The sequence below is a fragment of the Sabethes cyaneus genome, chromosome 1 (genome assembly GCF_943734655.1).
Source record: "Sabethes cyaneus chromosome 1, idSabCyanKW18_F2, whole genome shotgun sequence".
Classification (NCBI taxonomy): domain Eukaryota; kingdom Metazoa; phylum Arthropoda; class Insecta; order Diptera; family Culicidae; genus Sabethes; species Sabethes cyaneus.
Genome location: NC_071353.1, coordinates 146,540,620 through 146,546,799, shown reverse-complemented (window position 1 = coordinate 146,546,799; position 6,180 = coordinate 146,540,620).

The following is a 6,180-nucleotide window of genomic DNA, read 5'->3' as shown; positions in this document are numbered from 1 at the left end:
TGTGCTCTGGCATCAGGTCTGGAATCTGATCTAAAACCAGATTAAAAATATGGTCCAAAACAAGGTCCCCAATCTAGTCCAAATCTGTTCCAAAATCTGAAACAAAATTTGATAAAAATGTGATCCTCGATATAGTCCAGGTCCAAAATATGGTACAGGTTCAGAATCTGATCAAAGATATGATACAAAATCCAATTTGAGATTCTGATCTAAAATTTGACCCCAAATCTGATTAAAAATGTGCTTCAGAAGCTGGTCCAGGCTTAATATCTGGTTTTGGTGCAGTACGTGGTTCAAAATTTGGTCTCACATTTGAGCCAAAATCATGACCAATGTTCCAATCTATTTTCCAAAACCTGGACCAAATTTGATGAAAATGTGGTTCAAAATCTGGCCCAGAATCCAATGGAGGTCAAACATTTCGTTCATGTCCAGCATCTGGTCCAAAATTTGATCCAAAATCTAATTGAAAATCTGGTTCAGATCCTAGTTCAAATTTGTTACAAAATCTGCAAGTGAATTTGGTAAAAATGTAGTCAATCTAGTCCAGGTCCAAAATTCAGTCCAGAATCTAGTTCAAAATTTGATCCATAATCTAGCTGGTGGTTTAAAAACTTATCAAAAAACTGTGCCCGAAATCTGCTCCAGATCCAAAATCTGATCAAAAATGTGGTCCAAAATTTGGTCCAACTCTATTCCAAAATCTGACATAAAGTTTAATTTAAAAAAAGTGATCCACGATATAGTCCGGGTCCAAAATATGGTCCAGGCTCAGATTCTGGTTTAGAATCTGATCGAATAAGTGATGCAAAATCTGACAAAAAATGTGCCTCAGAACCTGGTCCTGGCTCAAAATCTGATCCCAGCTAGCATTTTCATATGTATAAAAAAGGTAATAATCAGCATTACGTACAGATATACATGCTAAATAAATCGTATTTCATGTGCAAAATTGGCATATCCGTACTATTTTGGAGGCGATATACGTGATTACGAATAATTTTGAGCGTTACGACTATATAAGTATTTATATACGATAATATCCGACTAAGCGCGAGTCGCTCCGTACTACTCTACGATTTTGAGCTGAAAATCGTATGTATGTCAGTCATTATCATTATATACGACAAAAAATCAACTTGATCCTACTTTATCCAGCTTTAGTTACGATTTCGAGTTAGTTAGGAGATATTTACGATAGTTTTCGTACATTGATATACGAGTTGGTGCTAGCTGGGATCCCACATCTGATCCAAAATCAGAACAAAAATGGTCTAATATACTATCCGAAATCTGGACCGAATTTGATAAAAATATGGTCCAAAATCTGGGCCAGAATCTGCTCCGAAATCTGACTAAAATCTAATTAAAAGTGTAGTGCTAAATCTAGTTCAAATTTGTTTAAAGATTTGTTGCAAAATTTGTAAGAAAATGTGATAAAAATGTAGTCAATCTAGTCCCGGTCCAAAATGCGGTAACGAATCTGGTTCAATACCTGCTCCAAAATTTGGTTGGCGTTCCAAAATGTGATAAAAAATGTGATTCAGATTCGAGGTAAGGCCCACAATCTGGTCCAGGTCTAGAATCTCGTCCAAAATTTGATAAAAAATGTGGTCCAAAATATTATCCCAAATCTGATAAAAATGTGGTTCAAAATGTGCAGCTCCAAGATCTTGCTCAGATCCCGAATCTGATGCAGGTCCATAATGTAGTCCATAGCAGGCCTAGAATCTGATTCCAAAATCTAATCCAAAGTCTAATTCAAAACCTGGTCAAAAGTTTGATAAAAAATGTGGTTCAAAATTTAGTCCAAAATCTAGCGCCTCCACGTGGCCATACCTGGAAATTCTTCCGTTTGTATAATTGAGTAGCCTAGCTAGGAGGTGCAGGGTCGTGCGGTTTTCAGTTCCCAACCTTACAAATGTAGTTTTAGGCAACTATTAAACCACATGACTTCATTTTCAAGTATTATACGATTTAAACTAATATTTTCGGCAAACTAATCTATTTTCAGAGAGCGAAATAAGGCGCTATATCCTCGGCCAATTGCAGCCTGGCTTCTGGTCCAAATGCCATTAGTTCATCCCTGAGGGTCCGGAGTATCACTTAACCTTTATTAGCAAATATACTCCCAACGACTGTGAATAAATCATTATCTATGTATATGGGAAGCGTTTGGTACGGGAGGTCCACGCTTTCTTCCTTCCCCTTGATTTCAAGGAGTTTAATGGAATTCTGGTTCCACTTGATTACTTGGAATTCTCTCTGCGGTACATGCTGCGCAGTTGACCTGACCGTTGTGATATGACGATATCACTATTCTTTTCTATTTCCTTTCGTAGCTTTCTTTTAGCAGATTATTAGTCAACGGTTTTTTTTGTCGTTCTAAAGCTAGCAGATGTTTCATTCTGAACATCTGTCCTTTTTAAGCGTAACGCGCTATTTGAGTAGGGGTTAACGAAGCGCACGCGCTGTTCCATTTAGGGATATAAAGCCATAAATTAAACCCATGCGCAAAAGCATAGGGGTTTAATTATAGTAACAGTAGGGGAATAATGTATATTCACCCCAATAGAATGTTTAGGCAACTAGGGTGGAACCCTAGTAGAAAACCGTTAGACCGTTAGATTAGAAATGTTACTAGGGGAGAACCCCTACAAAGAGGGCTACGAAAGGGACGCACAGTGGAAAATCAAATAAATAGACTGTCTTCCCGTCGGGACAGTGTTCAGTAATTCAAAAGTAGTCGAATTCACTACATCGTTGTAGAATATCACACGCCACACCGTTGACAAGAAAAATGATTGATTCAAGTAATCGTCAAAAACTTTTTGGCAACCCTGCGCTTGTGCTTGTTTACTGTCGCATCGTCGCTCCGTTTTTAAGTGATTTTTTAGTATAGCAACACCACATAAAACCGCTCATTCGCTCTGAAATCCAACACTAGAAGCATCTGCACCGATTAAAGCTGAATAACAAGTTCTGGATCCCAGGTAGGTCGAGCAAATACGGAAGAAAAATTACAATCGGCTAGAGTTGTGGTAGATAAAAGGCGTATAACTCCTCCGCCACCATCCCACCTCGCCGATCATTTGCATCCCAGCTAAATCAGCTTTCAATCGGAATTTGTCATCCTGCATCAGTCGCCGCTAATCGTCAAAACAATTTAATTCGAATTACTGCATATTGTTTGTAGTTTGTACCGGCTTTCGGCAATTGGTTTCAATAAAGAAGGATCCTCTGCTGCTGTTTTTATTTACACCGAACAAACCTGATCGGCTACCGGCGCATCTGTAGTTATCGTCCACGTATTGTATTCATCGCATCTCTTATTTCTCCGTTCGTCATCACACTGCCGTTCATTCATACGCACATTGTTCACCGCTACGTACGACATCCGATCACTAGCACATACTCAACGTCCGCGGCTCTACATCCAGACGGCTGATCATTTGCTGCAAGGAACAATAAGGTATCATTTAAGCTTCCCTTCAGTAATAATCTGCAAGCGTCCAGTGTTAGAGTAGTAGACAGAGCCCACTCGCATTCTTTCATTTTGCATCAGTAACGCCATCTGTATCTAAGCACCGTAAGTTGACTTACAGTAACCCTTTGCTTCCCACGTCGCATTTTTTAAACTAATCATGCCTAGTGTTTGCGAGAGTTGCGCGAATAATATTGAAGCGGGCAAAAATTCCATGAAATGCGGGGGTTTTTGTTCGGCCTTATTTTGCGCTAAATGCTGTGGACTGAATGACGAAATTTACGCTGCTGTTGTTAACAAGTCGAATCTTTTCTGGATGTGCAACACATGCAAAAATTTGATGGATAAAGCCCGCTTCCGCAATACATTGGTCTCAGTAGAAAAAGCCAATTCAGAGTTGATTGCTGCGCTAAAGGATCAAATACGCAATGATATTTTGCAAGACATCAAAGAGGAAATTCGTACAAACTTCAAAACTCTCATTGATTCCGCCCCAAAAACTCCGCTCGTGTTATCTCCGAGTCCGTTTCCTTTAAACTCCGCAAAAATAAAAAGGGATAGAGATGACAGTGAAAACTCGACCGCCAGACCAACGAAACTCCTACGTGGCACAGGTATTTGCACTTCTTCAACGTTATCGGAGCCGGCTAGTCAGGCAGATGAAAAGTTTTGGCTGTATTTATCGGGTATTTCACCTGAAGCTCCAGACGCTAGTGTAACTAACCTGGTGATTGAAAAACTCGGTACGAACGATGTAGCAGTAGTCAAATTGATTCCTCGCGGCAAAGATCCTAGGACGCTTAACCTTGTATCTTATAAGATTGGATTACCATTGGCTTTGAAAGATAAAGCCATGGATTCTGGCACATGGCCTATTGGCATTGTTTATCGCGAGTTTGAGGACAAGACTGTTAATAGGAGGGTTTTTTGGAAACCAACAAAAGCGTCCGCCGACTTGATGATAACAGATGCGATTCCTCCGGTGAACCCTTAAGCCAATACTTCGAACAGTTTTACAATCCTGATACCCTACCGCTACGTGACACCTCACCAAAAACAATGAAGACTTCGTTCAGCACAGATCAGACACGCCCTCTCACTATTTACTATCAAAACGTGCGAGGACTACGAACAAAGACGAATGCTCTTTTTCTCGCTCTCTCATCGTCGGACTATGACGTCATAGCCTTCACTGAAACATGGCTCCGTAGCGACGTATCGTCTTCCGAGCTGTCTTCAGAATACAATTTCTACAGATGCGATCGAAACAGCTCGTCTAGTAACTCGTCTCGTGGAGGTGGCGTTCTAATTGCAGTTAAGAAAAATTTCAAAAGCAGCCTCGTTTCCCTCCCTGGTGATAACCGATTGGAACAAGTCGCAGTTTGCCTAGAACTACCGATACAGTCTATTTATATTTGCTGCGTTTATATCAAGCCGGACTCCGACCCATCTATCTACGATGAACATTGCGCTTGCGTTAGAAGGCTTACTGACCTCTCCAAAATCGCTGACTCTGTAATCTTGCTTGGTGACTTCAACCTGCCGAGTCTTACCTGAAATTTTGACTCTGATATAAAAAGCTATCTACCGACAAACGTATCTTCAGAACAGGAAGCTATACTAACAGAATCACTACTGGAAAACGGACTTATGCAGATCTTCAATTTACCCAACCAAAATGGCAGATTGCTTGACTTAGCTTTTGTAAACAACGTGGATTGCTGTGAAATCATCGAGCCGCCATCATTTATTTTGAAAATTGATGTACACCATGTTCCATTTATCTTAATACTCGACGTTCGGAATACCGATAGTGAAAAATCTCCTGACATGTGGCAATATGATTTCTCTCGTTGCGACTACAATGTTATTAACGATGCCATAGCAAATATTAACTGGTACAATCCTCTCGAGCATTGCCCTACTGACGAAGCAGTCCTTCGCTTTTATAATACAATTAATCTTCTGATCAACGAGCATCAAAAGTTTTCGAGAAAATCGTGCACCATTGGTTATACTCAGCTGTTCGTAATGTAATTACTGAGTATCAACATGGTTTCGTTAGAAACAGATCGACTGTCTCAAATCTGATGAGTTTCGTAACGAATATTTCAAATCGCTTGGAAAAACGCCTACAAATAGATGCAATATATATTGATTTTTCCAAGGCTTTTGACAAGGTTCCGCACCTGCCAGCAATCGAGAAGATGAAGCGCATCGGCCTACCTGACTGGATAACAAATTGGCTACTATCATATTTGACAGGTCGTACTGCCTTTGTAAATCTTAACGGAATTGAATCGGACTATTTTGATATACCTTCTGGAGTACCTCAAGGCAGCATTCTAGGGCCACTAATTTTCGTACTTTTTGTTAATGATATTTGTGATAGCCTTGAATCAGAAAAATTACTTTACGCCGACGATCTCAAAATTTTTCGAACCATCACTAGTTCTCTTGATCGCGATACTCTTCAGCGAGATGTGAATAACCTTTTGTACTGGTGCGTTACAAACGGCATGGAGGTAAATGTATCAAAATGCAGCGTAATCACTTTCTCCCGCCTCCGTAACCCTCAGCATTTCACATATCAAATGAACGGAAATGAAAGGAAACGTTGCAGCTCTATCAAAGATCTGGGTGTTACACTTGATACCAAGTTGAAATTTGACGAGCATATCAGTATAGTGACATCG